This window comes from Cotesia glomerata, linkage group LG2 (assembly GCF_020080835.1).
Source record: "Cotesia glomerata isolate CgM1 linkage group LG2, MPM_Cglom_v2.3, whole genome shotgun sequence".
In the NCBI taxonomy this organism is placed as follows: Eukaryota; Metazoa; Arthropoda; class Insecta; order Hymenoptera; family Braconidae; genus Cotesia; species Cotesia glomerata.
The window spans coordinates 12185067-12205138 of record NC_058159.1 but is presented as its reverse complement, the minus strand read 5'-3'; the positions used below and the strand labels follow the sequence as shown (position 1 = coordinate 12205138).

General features: G+C 28.6%; 1 pseudogene; it reads right to left on the bottom strand.

Moving 5' to 3' along the window:
* Positions 1-16966: 16966 nt before the first annotated feature.
* Positions 16967-19527, bottom strand: LOC123259482 (annotated as a pseudogene).
* Between the last annotated feature and the right edge of the window lie 545 nt (positions 19528-20072).

Genomic DNA, 20072 nt, shown 5'->3' with positions numbered 1-20072 from the left:
TCAATAAACCTGATACTAAAACAAATCTCAAGTGAATTAGGTTAATCAGTGTTAAAATCTGTCAAGGTGTTTATTGTTAAATTAATATTAAATGAAAAATCCGTATTAATATTAAATATATAACAATCTGAAATTATATAAAAAATAACGAATAGCTCTATTTAACATAACTTTATATTTACATATATATCTTAAATTTTTATATTCTTTATTTAATTTTGCAATCTATTACCCATAATATTATTTTTCAACCACAAACTTTAATAAAGGGTAAAAATTTAATCCTGGCTGAACATATGAGAGATGTTGAGCAGCAGCTATCCATTTTTTTCGCTGATTTAATTTCCAATTGGCAACTGGAAACTTATAAAATTTACAATCACTATTTCTACTAGTATTTTTACAATTAACTACACAACAATTTTGATGACCCATTTTATTTTATTTATTTAAATAAACTAACACACGTGTTATTTTCATAGCTTTTAGTAATAAAGAGCCACCCTTAGTTCTGTAATGTCCCGCAGCGGGCGCTGACATCAGTTTTGTGTCCCCCACTATGCCTTACGCACCCAGCGAATAGCTTCTGTTGTTTTCTATAAGCGAAAAAATCAGCCAAGCTCAAAAAAACTTTTTTGAATTTATTTGAATAATTTTCAGTTTTTTGAATTTCTGCATTAAAAAATAGTTAGAATTAGAAAAAAATTATTTTTTTTTCATATCAAAATTTTCCCTGCAACAGAGAATCGATATGAAAGAAAAATTTTGAAAAAAAAATTGTTTTAGTGCAAAAATTTAGTTAACAAGTTTAAAAAAATATGAGCTCTACGGGGACTCGATGTCCGATCCCCGATCCGAGACGGTGCACGTGCGCCATTCCCCTCAAACCGTTGTCAGATAAAAATGGGGGAAATAATAATAATTTGAGGCAAATAATAACAATAGTAAGCGGCCGCTCAGAAACTCGGAGTTATTTCTATTTTGTAACTTTTTGTTTTTTTCTAAGTCTTAATTAACTTTAAAAAAATCGATTCCATAATATAGGTATCAATCGATTCCAAATTTCATGAATCGTCCAGAAAACCTGTCGACAAAAGATCGATTTTTAAAATGTTAAGTAATTTTTTTTTTTTACAATAAAATAAGTTAAACTTTTAAAAAATCAATTCGACAATGTAGGCATCAAACGATTCAGAATTTCATAAATCGTAAAGATATCCTATCGTGTGGAGAACGTTTTTTTTTTTTTAATTTTTCTATTTGTTTAAAAAAATAGTTAGCTAACAATTAAAAAATCGATTCCACAATATAGGTATCAATCGATTCGAAATTTCATGAATCGTAAAGATATCCTATCGTGTGAACTTTTTTTTTTATTATTTCTATTTGTTTGAAAAAATAGTTAGTTAATAATTAAAAAATCGATTCGGCAATATAGGTATAAATTGATTCCAAATTTCCAAATGAGTTAATCAACTGTCAGAAATTTGATTTTTTTCATGAAGAGCTCAAAAACCGTATATAGGTGCAATTTTAGGCACCCAGGTATTAACGAAATTAGCGGGAAGTTGCAGAGATGGCCTTTAGGGTCAACCGTTTTCCTAATTTTGTTTTTAATTTTTAAATTTGTTAAAAAAAATTGTTAGTGAATAATTAAAAACTTGTTCTACAATGTAGGTATCAAACGATTCAGAATTTCGTGAATCGTGAAAATATCCTATCGTGTGGATAAACTTTTTTTAAGAAAATTTTCCTATTTTGCTATTTGTTTAAAAAAATAGTTGGTTAACAATTAAAAATTTTTTTCCACAATGTAGATAATAAACGATTAAAAATTTTATCAATTGTGAAGATATCCTATCTTATGCTGAACTTTTTAACTTCCCGCTAAAAATCTCAGATTTTCAAAAATCGGGAAGTCATTGTTTTTACCCCGTTTGGCAAAAATCGAGTTTTCTTCAGATCTCGACGTTTGAAGGTCACAGGAAGCTTCCCTGACTACCCCCGCGATGTTGTCACTATGTCTGTATGTATGTATGTGTGTGTGTGTGTGTGTGTGTGTGTGTGTGTGTGTGTGTGTGTGTGTGTGTGTGTGTGTGTGTGTGTGTGTGTGACTATGTGACTCGCTTATAACTTTTGAACGGTTGAACCGATTTCATCGCGGTTGGTGCCATTCGAAAGGGCTACGCTGAACTTAGATTTCCTGAGAATTTGAACCGATTCGGACCGATAGATTTTAAGAAATCTTGAAAAATCTTAAAAAATAAGAAAAAATCATTTTTGAAAGTAGTTTTTGGAATATCTTTTAAACGGCTCTATCGATCAACTTCAAAAACTAATCCGCCCTTAAGCTTGAAAACCACGCCGATCGGCGTCAACCCGATCAAAATCGGTTGATTCGTTCGAGAGATAGCGTGAACGAAAGAAAACCGAAAAACCGAAAAGTGTTTTTTCACATAACTTCGTCATTTCTTCTCGGATCACTTTTGATGACATGGCATAATTTATAGAGCTTAAAAAACCGCGTCGATTGCCGCCAAAAACGTAGAAATCGGTTAATTAGTTCAAAAGATATCGTCAATAAAAGATTTGAAAACAAGTGTTTTTTTAAAATCACTGCGACATTTATAACTTTCCACTAACAAAATCGAAGATTTTCAAAATTAGGAAGTTATTGTTTTCACCCTGTTTTTTTTTTTCTTTACTCACGTCTTAACGATAATAATTTTTTGAATGAGCTTGGATAGCTCAAAATGACACGAAAATTATATTTATGAGCTCGAAAAGCGCAAAAAGTAATAAGTGCAATTTTAAGCGCTTAAGTATGGAATTAGCGGGAAGTTGCCGGGATGGCCGTTAGGGTCAATCGTTTTCCAAATTTTTTTTTTTTTAATTTTTCTATTTGTTTAAAAAAATTTTTAGTTATCAATTAAAAAATCTATTCGGCAATATAGGTATTAATTGATTTCAAATTTGCTAATGAGTTAATCAACTTTTAGAAATTTGATTTTTTATCGTTAGGTTTTCTAAACGTCATAAAGGGAAAAATTAAATTAAATAGATTGTTTTATTTTTTATGTAAATTTTACACCCAAGTCAATCTAAGTCCCGATATAATAATGTTAATATAAAATTTATGACTTTTCATGAAATATTCAACAAAAAAATTGTACAAATAAATTTGTACACCTCTTTAAAAAAAAAAAAAAATTAGAAAAACGGTAGACCCTGAAGGCCATCCGTGCAACTTTCCGCTAATTGCATACCTAGGTGCTTAAAATTGCACTAATGATGTTTTTGAGCTCTCCGAGCTCAAAAATACAATTTGTGTGTTATTTTGAGCTCTCTGAACTTAAAGAGACAGCTTTTCTATGCTTTTGAGCTCTTCGAGAGATTATTATTTTTTTATTTATTTACCAAAATTTTAGACCCTGAAGCCTTAGCTCCCTTAAATTATTTTTAACTTCCCTCTAAGAAAATTGAAAATTTTCAAAAATCGGGAAGTTATTGTTTTCACCCTGTTTTTCGAAAATCGAGCTTTCATCAGATCTCGATGTTTTCAGGTCCTAGGAAGCTTCCCTGACTATTCCTGCGATGGTGTCTGTGTGTGTGTGTGTGTGTGTGTGTGTGTGTGTGTGTGTGTGTGTGTGTGTGTGTGTGTGTATGTGTATGTATGTACAGTAGCGCTCAAAAGTATTTTGACAACATAAAATTTTTTAATATTTTTTTAAAATAAAAGCCTATCGGAAAATGTATTGAGTATGATGTAGAGTAGTGTAATTGCGACTATTTAAGCGTATCAAATTACAACTTGTTTGTTTACACACCGCGCCACCGAACGTACTTGACTTACCGTGAGCTCAAAAGTATTTTGACACGCATTTGACTTGAAAAACTCTCGCAGATTACTTGTTCCTTAGTTTTTATTATTACATATATTTACTTGTTGTGGTTACTTCAATATGTCTAAGTGCAAGGAATATTCTAGTGATTTTAAAAAAGCCGTTATTAATGCATTAAAACAAGGATTGAAACAAACAGAAGTTGCTCGTTTGTTTAAAGTGTCTTAACAGTTAGTTAGCTTATGGAATAAAGTCTATAACAAAAAAAAAACTGTCGAAAGTAAGCCTCGAACAGGCCACCCAAGAAAAACTTCTTCTTACATCGATCATATTATAAAAAAGTTATCAGCAAATGATATACGGATGTCCGCTATAATGATAAAAAATAAATTAAAAGAAAAATATAACGTAGATATTCATATTTCTACTGTTAAACGACGCTTAAAGGTCCTAGGGTTATATGGCCGAAGACCGGCTAAAAAACCTTTAATATCGAAAAAAAACAGGAAGTCTCGTCTTGAGTTCGCGAAACGGCATATATCGTGGTCAAGTTTAGAGTGGTCTAAAGTTTTTATGGAGTGACGAAAGTAAATTTAATTTAATGTCATCTGATGGTATCAAGTACATTCGGCGTCCAGTAAAAAAAAAATACGATTATCGGTATCAAATACCCACAGTTAAACATAGAGGTGGTAGTGTGATGGTTTGGGGATGTTTTTCACGGTCTGGAGTTGGACCATTAGTTCGAATAGAAGGAAAAATGGATCGGTTCATGTATGCAAATATATTAAAGTCTCAGATGTTACCATATGCTAATCATCACATGCCAGCTAAGTGGTATTTTCAACAAGACAATGATCCCAAACACAGATCAAAGCATATTAGTGACTTATTAAATCGTGAAAAAGTTAAAGTTCTTGAGTGGCCAAGTCAAAGTCCCGACTTGAATCCGATAGAAAATCTCTGGGAAGAATTGAAACGTAGTGTAAAAACCCAAAATTATTCAAACAAAAACGCTTTGTTTGAAACTCTAAAAAATAAGTGGGATCAAATTCCAATAAGTCGATTACAAAAATTAATCGACTCAATGCCGGAGCGATGCAAGGCTGTCATAAAGGCCAAGGGATATGCTACTAAATACTAATATATTTATTGCTGTAAATTATAATTATGCGTTAAATTAGTTTTTTTTCAAAAATGTCAAAATACTTTTGAGCCACCATTTTCCTAATATTTTAAAAATTAAACTTTCTTTTATTACGAATAAGAACCTCTTTGACACTATTCTGTAGTTTATTCAAAAGGTGTTAAAAAAATAAATAAATGATTATTGTGTTTCATATTTATTTTTAATTAAACCATTAAATATATTTGTCAAAATACTTTTGAGCGCTACTGTATGTATGTATGTAAACCTCTCATAACTTTTGAACGGCTTGGCCGATTTGATCGCGGTTGGTGCCATTCGAAAGGGTTTGACTAAACTTGGATTTTGGATACAAGTTGGACCGATTCAGACTGATAGATTTTGAGAAATCTTAAAAAAACTGCGAAAAAAAATTTTTCAAATGTCGTTTTTTTTATTACCTTTCAAACAGCTTGACTGATCAATTCTAAAAACTAATCAGCCCTTAACATCGAAAATCAACGTCAATCGTCACCAAGTTGGTCAAAATCGGCTGATTCGTTTGTGAGTTATCGTTGACGGAAGAAATCGAAAAAAAGTGTTTTTTTCGAATTACACTAAAATTTCCAGTCTGATCAATTTTCGTTTGAAAATATATTATAGAATTCAAAAAACTGCGTAGAATGCCGCCAACCCCGTGAAAATCGGTACATTTATTCAAAAATTATTGCGGTTTGAAAATTCAAAAAATAGTGTTTTATTAAACTTCTATCACACTTTTGAGCTCGGAGAGCTCAAAACTACACGAAAATTATATTTTTGAGCTCGAAGAGCTCAAAAACGTAATAATTGCAATTTTGAGCGCTTAATTATGAAAGTAGCGGGAAGTTGCAGAGATGGCCTTCAGGGTCAACCGTTTTCTTAATTTTTTTTTTATTTTTACTCGAATATTCTATAATTCACAATTTTTTGAGTCAATTTGATATTTTCAATGAAAAAATTTTTAATAAAATTTTAATCAAAATAAAAAATATTTAATAAAACATTATGTCAAAATCGATTTTTATCAAGAAATCATTATACCTTATTGAATATCTTTAATTTTAATAATATTATTGTGTATAGATATTAAATATGTTTAATAAATAAAATAAAATTGTGAATTTCACTATTATTTGAATGATATAGAATATAAAAAAATTCTGTTGATTTTCGCAAGAAAATGGTCAAAACCTCGCTTAAGTAAATAATAATTCTGTCATCTTCATTATTATAACCTAAGTCGTCCACTTTCCTGTGAAAATTAATAAATTATATTATTATGGGGGCGAATTTTAACATTCATAAAAAGTTTTTTATCCTTGTAATTATAAGAATAACAATTTAGTATAACGGTAGACCCTACACGCTATCCCAGCAACTTCCTGCTAATTTTAAATGCAAAGAACTTTAAATTACAAAAATGATGACGTTTTTGACCTTAAAACATAGTTTTACAGATATTTTGAATGCTCAAATATCCAAAAGAAAACTATACTTTGAACTCTTCGAACCCAGAAATAAAGTTTATATTTAATAAAAGACTTATTTAAATATATTTGAACGGCAGTACCTTTCATACAAATCAATCGATTTTTATGTGATAGGCAGTATACAGCATAGTCAAGAGAGCTTTAATAAAACTACCTAATAGAAATTCGATCAGGTGACGAATTAAAAAATTATATTGATGAATCATGATTTTTAGGTGGATTTTGTTAGAAATCTAACTATTGCATTAGTCCTCCCCAGTAAACACGTTTACGTCAATGTGACGTCAAAATGACATTGGGCTATGTCAGGATTTACGTAAGATATAAGTCACGAATGAGTCATATGTGACTCATTATTTCACACTTCCTGACGTAAGATTCTGACGTAAAAATATGACGTAGTCATGACGTCAGTATTATGTCTTCATGACATTTATGACGTCAATATGACGTACCTGTGATGTCTAATCATGATAATGATGTCATTATGACGTAAAAGTGATGTAAAAATTGTACCCCAGAAAAAGTATTTAAAAAAAATTTCTCAAAAATAAAAAAATTGCAATTTCGAAATCAATTATAGTATTGTGGACTTATTACAAGCTTTGAAACACTAGATATATGTAAATACTTGATGAAAAAATCTTGAGGTATGCTGGGCTCGAACTCGGGTCCTCACGTGTCGAAGTCTGGAACGCTGCTCACTTGTCCAAGTAACGATTTGTGTCACATAATGACTAACTTATGTGTTAACCCTTACATGACGAAAAATACTTATTTCATAATTTTTTCTGAGATTAAATGGATTTTAAGAGCTGGAACCGTATACAATTCAAGTCTAATAATTTATACAATTTCATAAAATTTCATTAAAACTCATGAAATTTTATAAAGTTCTATAAAACTTTGTAAAAACTCTTATTAAAGGCTCGCTACTGAAACTTGCGATAATGAATAGGCAATTTATAAATTTTTATAAAAATTGGTTTAATCTTACACTTTCAAAAATTTTCGTGTAAAAGCGGACACAGAACTTTACATGGTTGAGCGAAATTTTTCAGAGTAAACGATATATCCGTGTCACTTGAATATTTTTTAATACTTATTTGATTTCTCAAGACTCGAATTTTTTTTTTTTTTTTTAAATAATTTTTTCCATAAATTTAGTATTTTTTATTTGGATTTTTCTTCTTCAAAATTTCAATTTACGAAATTTAGATTTTTTTTTTAAATTGAAACTCTTTTAAGAATAACATTTTTTTAATCTATATTTCTTTTTAATTTCAATTTTGTTCGAAATTTGAATTTCTTTTATTTAACAAACTAACAACATTATGAAACTTGATATAAAATACTATTAATCTCGTCAATAACAATCATGGAACTGATTGAATTATTTCTAATACAATGTTTCATAAATAGCAGCACTAATGTCAGAAAATTATTTTTCAAGTAATAGTGCAATATTTAAATGACTGACAATTAATTTCTTGACGCAAAATCATAAGAAATTGTCATTGATGTAAACACATGATATTAATCTTACGTCAAGATTACGTACAAACGTGACTTGTCACTGATGTAAACGCATGATGTTAAACTTACGTCAAGATTACGTACAACCGTGACTTGTCACTGATGTAAACGCATGATATTAAACTTACGTCAAGATTACGTACAATCGTGAATTGTCACTGATGTAAACGGATGATATTAAACTTACGTCATTATGACATACAATGATGGCATTAATGTTACGTAATATTGTAGTTTATATATTATGTCAGTTGTACGTAATATCTAAGTTATTTCCGTGATATCATAGAGAAGTAATAAACTTACATCAGTATGATGTCAAAATTATATCATATATTATTACATCATAATTGGATCACAAAACAGGTCAATTGTACGTCATATTTACGTAAAATATTGTGACATTCCTATGACTTATAAATGACGTCATATTAAAGTCATGTGTTCACTGGGTCATGATGGAATTTTCACCTGATTTTGCTATCATGTGTCATAGTTAGTCAAATAAGTTCCAAAAACACCATTGGTTAAAAAATTTATATGTGTATGTATATATATTAGGGTGTGCCAAAATTTAACTTCCGTGGAGAACCTTTTAAAATTGGAATTTTGAGTTCCACTTTTGACAGGGGCTGTGTTTGGGCATTTCCTAAGATATTTTAGGGGGGAGACGATGTATTTGATTTTCATAGAATTTTTTAACAGAAGCTTAGTTTGGGCGTTTCCGGTGAAAATTCAAAATTTGGCCAGAAGTGCCCAAACTAACTTTTGAACACCATCAAGTTTGTTCCAATTAGCTTAGTCTTTCGAAACTTATCAAATATTTTGAAGTGGTTTCTCCAGATTTATTAAACAAATTTTTAAAAGAATAAAGAGTTAAATTAGTTGAAAAATTCTTCACAAGTATGATATTTTTAGCTTATAACACCTATAATAACCCTAAAGAATAAGATAATTAATAAAAATGATTAAGGTGTTAATTATAATCAGAGTTTTTAAAATATTAAAAAAAGACGTTAGTAATAATTTCGAAAATCATAAACGACCACTAACTAGGGTGTAAAATAAAGCACAAACTAATCAAAATTTTACATTTCTAATATATCTTGCTTTATTTATTAGCAAATGTGTAAGTAACAAAGAAATGAGATAATCTTGTTTGAATATATTGGATACAAAATGATATCATCATCCTCATAGAAAAAAAAAAGTTATTTTTTTTCATTATTTTGTCCGGAGTTTGAAGTGTTTTGACGTGAATTATTATCAGCCAAGCGTTGACCGTATAGAGAAATATTCTTGTGTTTCTCAGAATAATGACGAGCACCATATCCAGAGTCGGCCGCCACTTTCGAGTGATTATTTTGATTGTTCATTGCTAGAAAGATAAGAAATAAAACTAAAAAAATCTTATGATTAAATATTAATCGGAGGAGAAAGAGACAATTTAGTGAAATCAGACGGAAATAGCTTCGAAATATCAGATTTTGTAAAATTTCTAAACCTACATGGTTAATGTAGAGTGATGACAAGTATTGGAAAAATAAAACATTTTTTTATATACAATAAAAGAAAAGAAAATTGAAAAATATGTATCTATCTATAAATATTAGGGTTACCAACTCTCCGGTTTTAGTCCGGAGACTCCAGAAAAATAATGTATTCTCCGGACTCCAGTTTACAAAAATAATCTCCGGATTTTTTTACTTTTAGGAAAAAAATACAGTTTTTTTTTCTGTCGCAACAAAATGTACGGAACTATATTAATAATAATAATTTACCGAGAATATAGAGCGCGTTAGTCGCGCTAATCAAGTTTCGCATTTTGAATTCTCACGCTTGCGCGTACGTACTTCTCACAACTAAATAATGTTGTTGTTGACGTACGTAAATTCGCACTTTTAAAATGTAGAATATTTAATTAATTATTTTGTGATTATTAGTTTTAAGGCATCACTTATGATCAGTATTATTTAAATGTAAGTATTGATATCATACATTTTCATTATATACCTATCATCACCTGATTAACTTCGGGTTTTTAAATTAATGACATTTTATAACCTTAATATGTATTCTCATATATCATGTATTTTTTCAGGTAGCTGCTAAATAATAGTTTTATCTTATCAGAGATTTTATAATTTTAACAAAAAATACAAATTATCATTAAAATTATTTATTGAATACAAAAGTGTAATTTTTAAAAATGGCAGAACAGCCAAGACAAAAAAAAGTTAAGTACGAAACATCTTTCAACGAAAGATGGAAAAAAAATCATTTATATGCGGATTGGATGAGAAAAATTGATGAAAAAAGAGTTAAGTGCGTTTACTGTTCATCTCAATTTACTATCAAATGGGATGGTGAAACTGCTTTGACTAAACATATGAATTCTATGATGCACAAAAAAAATACATCTGAACGACAAAAAAATTGTTTAATAACTCAATTTGCTCCAGTAAAATCAACAGCAATTGATAACAAGAAGGCTCAAATTGAAGTTGCTTCTGTTTATCATGGTCTCCAACATCATCACAGCTATTTAAGTACTGATTGTGGAATTAAACTGAGTTCAAAAATGTTTAATGATTCAATGGTTAGCAAAGAGATTCGTTGTGGTAGAACTAAGGCTGAAGCTATCGTTAAAAACGTGTTATCTCCAAAGTCAATTGAGATGGTGATAAACGATGTTAAGCCTCTTGAACAAGATCCTTTGTACTTTTCAATCGCAAGTGATGCTTCTAACAATGGAAATCAAAAACTATTTCCCATTGCTATTCAATACTTCACAAGAAAAAGTGGCGTACAAAATAAATTATTAGATTTCTTCGAAGATCCTAAAGAAGAATCTTGCGATATTTACACTAATATCCGGAGCTGCTTGAATGATTACAACTTGGACATTTTGCTTGTTTCCGCATATTCAGCTGATAACGCTAACGTTAATTATGGTGTACGTAATTCCGTGTATCAAAAGTTATTAGAAGCATCTCCAGGTATTGTGAAAGCCAACTGCTGCTGCCACGTAATACATAACGCTGGGCGTAACGCTTGCAAAGTATTGTCATACGATGTTGAAATTTTGGTACTAAAAATTTACGCTGAGTTCGCTTGCAGTGCTAAAAAAGTTGATCATTTGAAAACGTTTTTCGAGGAATTCGATTTGGAATATCGAAAAATAATTCGTCACGTATCAACAAGATGGTTATCTTTATTTAAATGTATCGATCGATTAGTTCTATATTGGCCTGCTATCAAAGCATATTTTATTTCGATAGGAAAGACTGAATGTGAAGCTGCAATTTGGGCATTTATTGATAATGAAGATGAGAGTACTGAAGATTTGATGGCTGAACTAACACTTCCTGAAATTTATATATATTTTGTACATCACTATATGAATATTTTAAACCAGTCAATTCTAATACTCGAAACTAAAAGTCTGACTAGTATAGATTTTCATAATACAATGGAAAACTTGAAGAATAAATTACAGACTCGATTAAATGATAGTTTCTATGGTGCAAAAGTAAAACAAGCTTTAAAATATTTAACTGATTCTCAACGAAAAGAATTCGTTGCGGAAGCTGATAAAGTTTACCAAAGAACTATAAATTATCTAGATAAATATTATGATTATAAAGGTAGTCCGTATCGATATTTTAGTATTTTAGATTTAAAACAAGATTTAATCTATGACAAAGTCCTAGAATTGTCTCAAAAACTATTAATTAATATAAATGAAGATAGTTTATATGACGAAGTCAGTGCTGTGAATCTAGTACGTGAAAAAATTGTTAATAGTGATAAATCTATAGATAAAAAATGGGTAGAATTATTTCAGTGTACCGAAATTGCTGAATTATTTAAAATTGTTAGTAAAGTTTTATCAATACCTATTAGTAATGCATTTGTAGAAAGAATATTTTCGTTGATGAACAATTTATGGACTGACGAACGTAATAACTTGAGTGTTGACATGGTTAAAGCTGAGCTATGTGTAAAAATTAATATTAGTATGAACTGTGATGAATTTTTTGACTTTATATGTAAACCTGAACAGCAATCGTTGCTAGAAGCAACTCAAAAAAGCTTTAAGTATGATTTTATTAAAAAAAACTAACTAAATTTTAATGTTATCACAAATTGACAACAATATTGACTAATAACAATCTTTAACTATTGATATATGATATCAAACAATTGAAGAAAAAACGTTTAACTTCAAAATTATAAAAATTATTTATTTGTTATACGTTTAAATTATTTATTTATTAATTTAAAATGAATAAATTAATTATTTAATAATCCTAATTACTCTGATTTGTTATTTTTAGCCATCCAAAACAAATGACCTTTTTTTTTTTTTTTTACATCTACATATTTGTTACAGAGTTCTCTGGGCAGAACAGTCTCCGGATTTAAAAAAATTTTGAGTTGGTAACCCTAATAAATATGTATTATTTAAAAAAAAAAAAAATAATTTATATTTTTGATTGAACTTTCAATTTTCTGTTTTCTTTAATTTCACCACTCTGACCAGGTTTTTTATGTTTAATTTAATTTTAAGTTTTTAACTAATGAAGATATAGGGAAAAAATTTAAAAGTTATTTATTCTTTATTAATTAAATAACAAATTAAGCCAAAATTTGAAGCTCTTACTCAATGATTCTGAAAGATTATTTTCATAAAAAAATGATATGAATTTAATAAATAATTGAGTAAGAGCTTCAAATTTTGGCTTTAATTTCTTATTCAATTAATAAAGAATAAATAAGTCTCTAATTTTTTCTTTGTAAGGTAAAAGCCCCAATATATGATCATGTACCAGTATATGATCACTCCATGTATTTGTATACCTATATTTATGAATATAGATATACAAATACATGGAGTGATCATATACTGGTACGTGATCATCTATTGGGGCTTTTACTTTATCTCCATTAGTTAAAAAGTTATTATAAAATTAAACATAAAAAACCAGGTCAGAGTGGTGAAATGAAAAAGAACAGAAAATTTAAAGTTCAATCAAAAATATAAATAAATTTTTTTTTTAATAAATAATGGTTATTTTTTTTTTAAAGTAAAAAAAGAAAAAAAAATACAAAAAGATAATTCATTTGCTTATAACAGATTGTTTATTAAATAAACAATGAAAATTTAAATAATAATCGAATTTTTTTTTTAATATCAAAGACCAAGATAAATTATGATTTCAAAAAAAATGGTTCCTTAATTTTCATAACAAGTGGTAAAAAAGAAATTTTTATTTAACAAAAGCGTTTTTAAGCAATAAAAAATTTTTTTTTAAATTGGACTTAATTATCATCAAGATTGTTATCAAAAAAAAATTTTTAATTATCTCATAAACAACGCATTTGTTTAGAACAATTCTTTAAACCCACCTTTTACACATAATTATTCATAACTATTGCAATTTTTGCGAGCGACTAGCATTTTCTGAAAAACTATCGAATGATACCTCAATTATAATTTTCAGAAAAGGCAAAAACATTTTGACCTAAAAAGCACTTTTTGAGTAGATTAATACGTAGATGTACAAAGATAAAAAAATATCTTGCGTTACAGATGGCATCCGGGCGCACAATAAAAAATTTTTTCTGAGAATCGACATATTTTTGCTTAAAACGTGCAGAAATTCAAAAAAATTTTTTCTGAAAATTTAAATTTTATTTCGAAAAATTCAATTTTTTTAGAAGTCGAAAAAAAATTTTAATTACGTTAAATTTTTTTTGCATTTCTTGACATTCCAGCCAAAAGTAGGTATGTCGATTCCAAAAAAAAAAAAAAATTTTTTTTTTACACCCTTTGCTATTTCACTGCTATTTCAATAAAGCTCAATGTTACGTGTGAGCCTACACCTGGTTATTTACCTGTCACGTAAACAGACCTCCGGACTAGCTCAGCGTCTCACTGAAAAATATTTAGATGTTGATAAGAGGGTGAGTCGCGCAGTGAATGAAGCAGTGCAGCCAGATCGTAGGATTTTTTTACCCCCACTTTGAGCCGTTTTCAATGGGCTTAAACGGGAAGATACCACAAAGTGGGGGTAAAAAAATCCTACGATCTGGCTGCACTGGAATGAAGAATACTCGTGAATTACGGTACTAATTATTTATTGGGCGTCCCCAAAGCATGGGAGTTGCCCGAAATGGCTCTGAGAGTCTCTTTTACAAACTAATTCTATTTATGAAAGCAAATCTAATCCAGTACAATAATCCATTTGATGCAATACTTTTGATTCTATAACTAAGAGAGAGAGATGGGACAGCAACGAGAATGAGAGTCTTAGGAGACAATTAATCACGATGCAAGACAACTCGGACTCGACATAGATTCGGACAGACTAAAACGACTGACTGATTACAAGAGGCCGCTCCTCCTGGAGGTCCCAGGTTTATGTAACCTCGGTCGCGGATGCCGCCAAACACCTGTATCACTGCGCGGAACTTGTATTATTCCGCGGTTGAACTCAGATTATTCCGCCCTGAGGAACTAGGTGGTTATTGTCAAGTTCCCTAGTCAGCAGAAAATGGTATCAAGGCGCCGAAAGCGGTTCCCTGTGCTAGAGTACCTGTTCGCTCGGTTCCCATGAGAAAGCGTCTCCTCAGCAACACGTGCAAGCAGCGAATCTCGGTAACCAGAGTCAGGCTAGAAATACAACGGAAATTCGGTGTCTAATTCAGGTGGGCAAGTTGGCCCATCGATTTATAGAAAATATATATAGAATATCATAATATTGACGGGAGGGTAGGCCCACCCGTCACACTCAATCTTGTTAGAACCAATGTATTTGTTTTAAGTAATTGTTAAAAAAATATAAAAATTGAAAAATAAATCGTTTTTCTTTTACTTAAAAAAAAAAAAAAAAAAAAAAAAAAAAAGTCGATTTATTTAGAAAAAAAAATATTTTCTATGATTTATTTATGTTTTTTATTATTAATTATCTTTCATAGCAAATTATTATTTGTTTTAAGTATATATTCACGAAAAATATTATTATTTAAAAATGAAATTTAATAAAAAATTCTAAAATTTGATTAATAATTTTCATTAAAAATTATATGTTATTTAAGAAACAATAAAAAAATAAATTTGTTATAATTGCTATTAGTTACTTACTCGATATTTTAGTAATAATAAATTTATAGTCACAAACTTCAAAACAATAAAAATACTAAATAATTTTGATGTTACTAATAGGAAGACTAATGTGCAATTGAACAACTTACGTATAGATAGGATTGTATAATGATTGGCTCAGATGACTAAAGAGCTATCACAGAACTTTAGCAAGAAATAATCGAAACATCGTATTACAAGTATATGATACTATAACGCTAATATGAAAATGAAAATATAAAATGAAACTTATGACTCTCGTTTTCTTGACTTTAACTTGAGACTCATGAAACATATAAATCACATGTCTCTATAGTATTAAAAAAATGAAACCAAAAACAGTAAGAATAACTTCCGTTTTAAAACAATAAAAATGTAAACGGTAAGCTTACCTTATATTGTTACATTTTAGACCAGGTGAGGAGCTAAAATAGAGGATTAAAAGAATTTCAAACTACTAGGTATTGATAAAAGCTTACGCAAAATTAAAACGTAATGTCATGAAAAAAAAAAAAAAAAATGTATGTAAAAATTGACTTACCTAAAATGAATGCCAGAAAAAAAAATCTGGAAATCGGTTGACCGCGCAGACTAACTCTAGAACTTCCCACTAAATTTGAATTTGAAGCACCTTAAAATAAGTTTTTTCGTTAATATATTTGAACTTTTCAAGCTGAAAGCACCGTTTTTCACATTTTTAGCTCAAAATGTATTTATTAAAAAGCTATAACTTTTGGATGCGTTGTTCGATTTTTTTATTTAGAAAAGCATTCGACGCAGTTTTTAAAACACAAAAAAAACGTACAGGTTCATTTTGATTGGTTGAATAATCTCGAAGATCCTCTATATTAAAATAGATGAATTGAAAATAAGTGAAAAGTGAACTGAGTATTGAATCATCGCAAAAATTTGGTCCCCGATTTCTTATTAGATTCCTAATTAAGGCGCACAATTTAAATTCCTAGTATGTAAGCAGCGCTATTCTTATTGCCGAGGCTGACGGCTGTCGAGTATCGTCACTGCAAACTCAAGTGTTTTACTTTTAAACACATAAAGTGTTTAAAAGCTTGTAGTCACTTTTTAAACATTTTATGGTGTTTTATTCAATGGAAACGTTTTAAGCGTTTAATTTTAATGCACTTAAAGTGTTTTCATTAAATCACTTAAAATGTGTTATGATCTAAAAACATTTAAAGCGTTTTATAAATTTTTTATTAATACATAAAAAATTAAAAATCATTAAATTATTTTTGTAGGATTATTTATTTATTTTATTTTTTTTTTTAAGTTTCAATTCATAAATGAATAAAAATTACATAAAATTATAATGAATATTCTTAGGGAAATTTCATTTTACATTGCATGCAAATTACATTTTTGTTTTTTAATTATAAACTATTGAATTTTTTTAAAGTAGGTGTTGTTTTGTATTTTTAATCTAAAATAATCTTTAATTAAATTAAATTATAACAGAAAGAGAAAACATTTGAACAAAAAACATTTTAGTTTCACACATTCCAACTCTAAATCACTTTTTTTCTATCAAAACTTATCTGTTTTTCTTACATAAGAAAATATAAATTGCTATATTTAGCAACTATTTTATTGTATTCGTGTATCTATAGATTATTAATTTTTAATGAAGTGACGTACTAAAAAAATATTTCCATAACAATTTGAGTTTTACATTAATAAAAAAATAAATTAAGATTTTTTTTTTCAATAAATTAAAATTAAATAAAATGCTTGGTAAGTATCAAAGTAAAAATTAAGTCCAATACATTACTTATTTATTTTCTTCTTCTTTTTCTTTTTCTTCTCGTTTTCGAATGAACTTCAATAGAACTTGATTTTTTTTAATTATAGTTCCCAACACTTCACTGTCGATGTACTCTAACATGTTTAAGTACTGTTTAGGAAATACCGTGTCCCAAACATAGTAAGCTGCTAATAAAGTAGCTACCACCTTTGGTACTGTAGGATTGGAAACTTGAACTCTGACATTGGTATCAGCAACAATAAAAGCAGCGCTAATTTCTTTATTATCAGAGTATATAATAGCTCGAGGAGACTCGTTCTCTTCAGTCACAAGACAATCAGTAGATGAACGTGCCTGTAATAAAATAAGTTTTGAGTAAGGTAAAAGATCCAGTTATTGACACTGGCCTAGTTATTTACACTTGCAATTTTATTTTAATTAAAAAAACAAATCAACTCTAATAAACTAATAAGTATATTTTTTAAATCATAAATTTTAAGATAATTTATTTTTTAAGAATATTTTATTTTTTTAGTTAGAACATAATTGCAAGTGTCAAACAACCATGTCCGTGTCAATAACTGGGTTCTTTACTTTAATATTTATTTGTTTAAGTACATATTAAAAGCACATTAAAAAATGATCTAGCTTTTTAAAGTCTTCGTTTCTATACAACTAGAGTATTAATAAACTCACTTCATAATAATAGAAAATATAATAAACCTTACTTGTTTAAAAGTAAACAAAGGCTTAACTTCCTTCTTTACTTTTCTGGTCACAGCATCATTCAGTTTTATTACAAGGTCAATTTCAAAATTTTCACCTTCATCTTTGACTTGAAAATAATTTTTCAATCGAAAAAACATCAATTGTATGTTTTTAAATATCGAATCCTCAGTGGTATTTTTTAAATTATAAAATTCAAAGAGTATCTGTTTAAAATGAATTTTAAGGAGTAATTACTTTTTTTAGAGTATAAAAAATCAAAAAACTAAAAAAATTACTTACCGAATCACAATCATTCAAATGGGGATATTTTCTTACCACTTCCAAAATTGACTTAGCTTCATTTTTTATCCAATTGAGACGCTCATTTAATGTTAACTTAATAAGACGTTGGACATGAAGCGTATTACCTTCTTTTCCTTGTTTTTTCTCTAATTCCAATAAAGCTCGGCTAACATTTAATGTAGAAACCTCAGATCTATAAAATTTAATTCATTTATTACAAATAATTTTAATAAATAATCATATTGAGAGAAAAAAATATTTTTATAAAGAAAATATGTTTGGCTAAAAAGATTTATGCTTAATAAATTCTTATCAACAGTAATTTGTCAGCTGTTTTCAAAATCAAAATACATTTCAAAATAAAAATTTCCAATAAAAAAATCTCTCAAATGAAAAAAAAAAAATATCTATAAAAAAACATATTCTTTCTTAATCTAATAAATAATTATGATATGTAAAATTATTTAAAACATACGTTTCATTTGATACTTCCACTTTAGACATTTTGGGGACATGATTGATATTTTCTTCTGCATTTCTTTTTCCTTGCTTTTTAATGTGGTTCTGTGATTCCTTATCCAGATACTTAATTGAGTCCTCACTATATCCTTTAATAGGAAAAAGTTTTTATTTTAAGTCTAGTAAATTTACTATTATTTTTATTAGATTATTGTAATTGAATTATTGACTAATAAAAAAAAATACTTACGTAACCTTTTGGACCACCTTTTAGTAATGGATAAGCTGATACAATGGTGCTAGCAAGATTCTGGTAGTAAATTTTCATTGGCTGTCCATCAGTTGTTTCCCATAAAAATGATGCCCAATGATAAATCAAATCTTTTTGTGATGCTAGAACTCCCAAATCTTCAACTTTTTTTTTCAAATCATAAGTTAAAGAAGGTAATATTGCTGGCATCTTGATAGAACCTGGTCCGGTTTTAACGATACTTATCATTTTCTTTGACTGATCAATTTTTTTTTCGTCAACACTAATTTCACTATCTAGTGGGATTTGCGACTAAAAAAAATAAAGTTAAATAAATACATAATACTTAAAAATAATCAAATTACATATTAATTTTAATTGATGATGAAAATTCAACTTAACAATTAATTCAATTTACTAACCTCAGAATTTTCTTTAGTTGATGATGCATCATCATTTTGATTTTCGATTTATTTTTCTGATTCTAAATCATTCAACGGTTCTGTATATAGAATTTTATAGGGAAAATTTCCATCATTTCCTTCTAAAACATCAGGTGCAGCCTCAGGTGTTGGCAGTAAAAGAATATTTAACTTCTCTTTATCTTCTATAATGTCATCATCTTCCACGTCGATCTACACATCTTTATCATTATCTTTTTTTTGTACAACAATAACTTTATTTTCAATAAACTTTTTTAAACACGTATCTCGTTCACAAATATCACGAATTTTGTCTCGTATAATTGCAACGTCAGAGACACTTGGATCACGTTGAAACTTTACACATTTTGAACGCCCTTGCAAAGAACAAAAGACTTTTTTGTCCATTTTTATAATTTTTATCAATAAAGAAATGACTTTACGAATGTATACTTAAACTTATTCTATTTTTTTAAATTAATTATTAGTAACAATAAATTTACATTTGTTATTAACACGATAAGGGTAAGACTTATCATGGAATGCACCTCAAAAGCGGGAAAACAAAATAAGAACGAACCTACTCGTACTGCTGGACTCGCTAGCTTGTGTACGTGCGTGTGTGTGTAACAAGCGCTAGACCAAGAAGCCGCGTAGCGCCAATGTGTATGTGTGAGATGTACACATAAACTTGACTGAGAAGCAGCGTAGCGTCAACGTGTATGTCTTGGAATATGAGAATAAACTTAACTGAGCTAAAACTATATGTGAATATTAGTGATACAGTCAATCAGTCGTTATACATTTCTCGATTATAACCACTAAAATTTTGATGTGACATATAAGTTTATAGCGATAAAATATATTTATTTTTTTAACATAAAATAATAATAAATAAATAATGATTCTTGAACACGAAGATTTAATTTTTCCGCATCCTGTCACATCTTTCAAACTCAATAATAAACAATACATTCCTTTAATT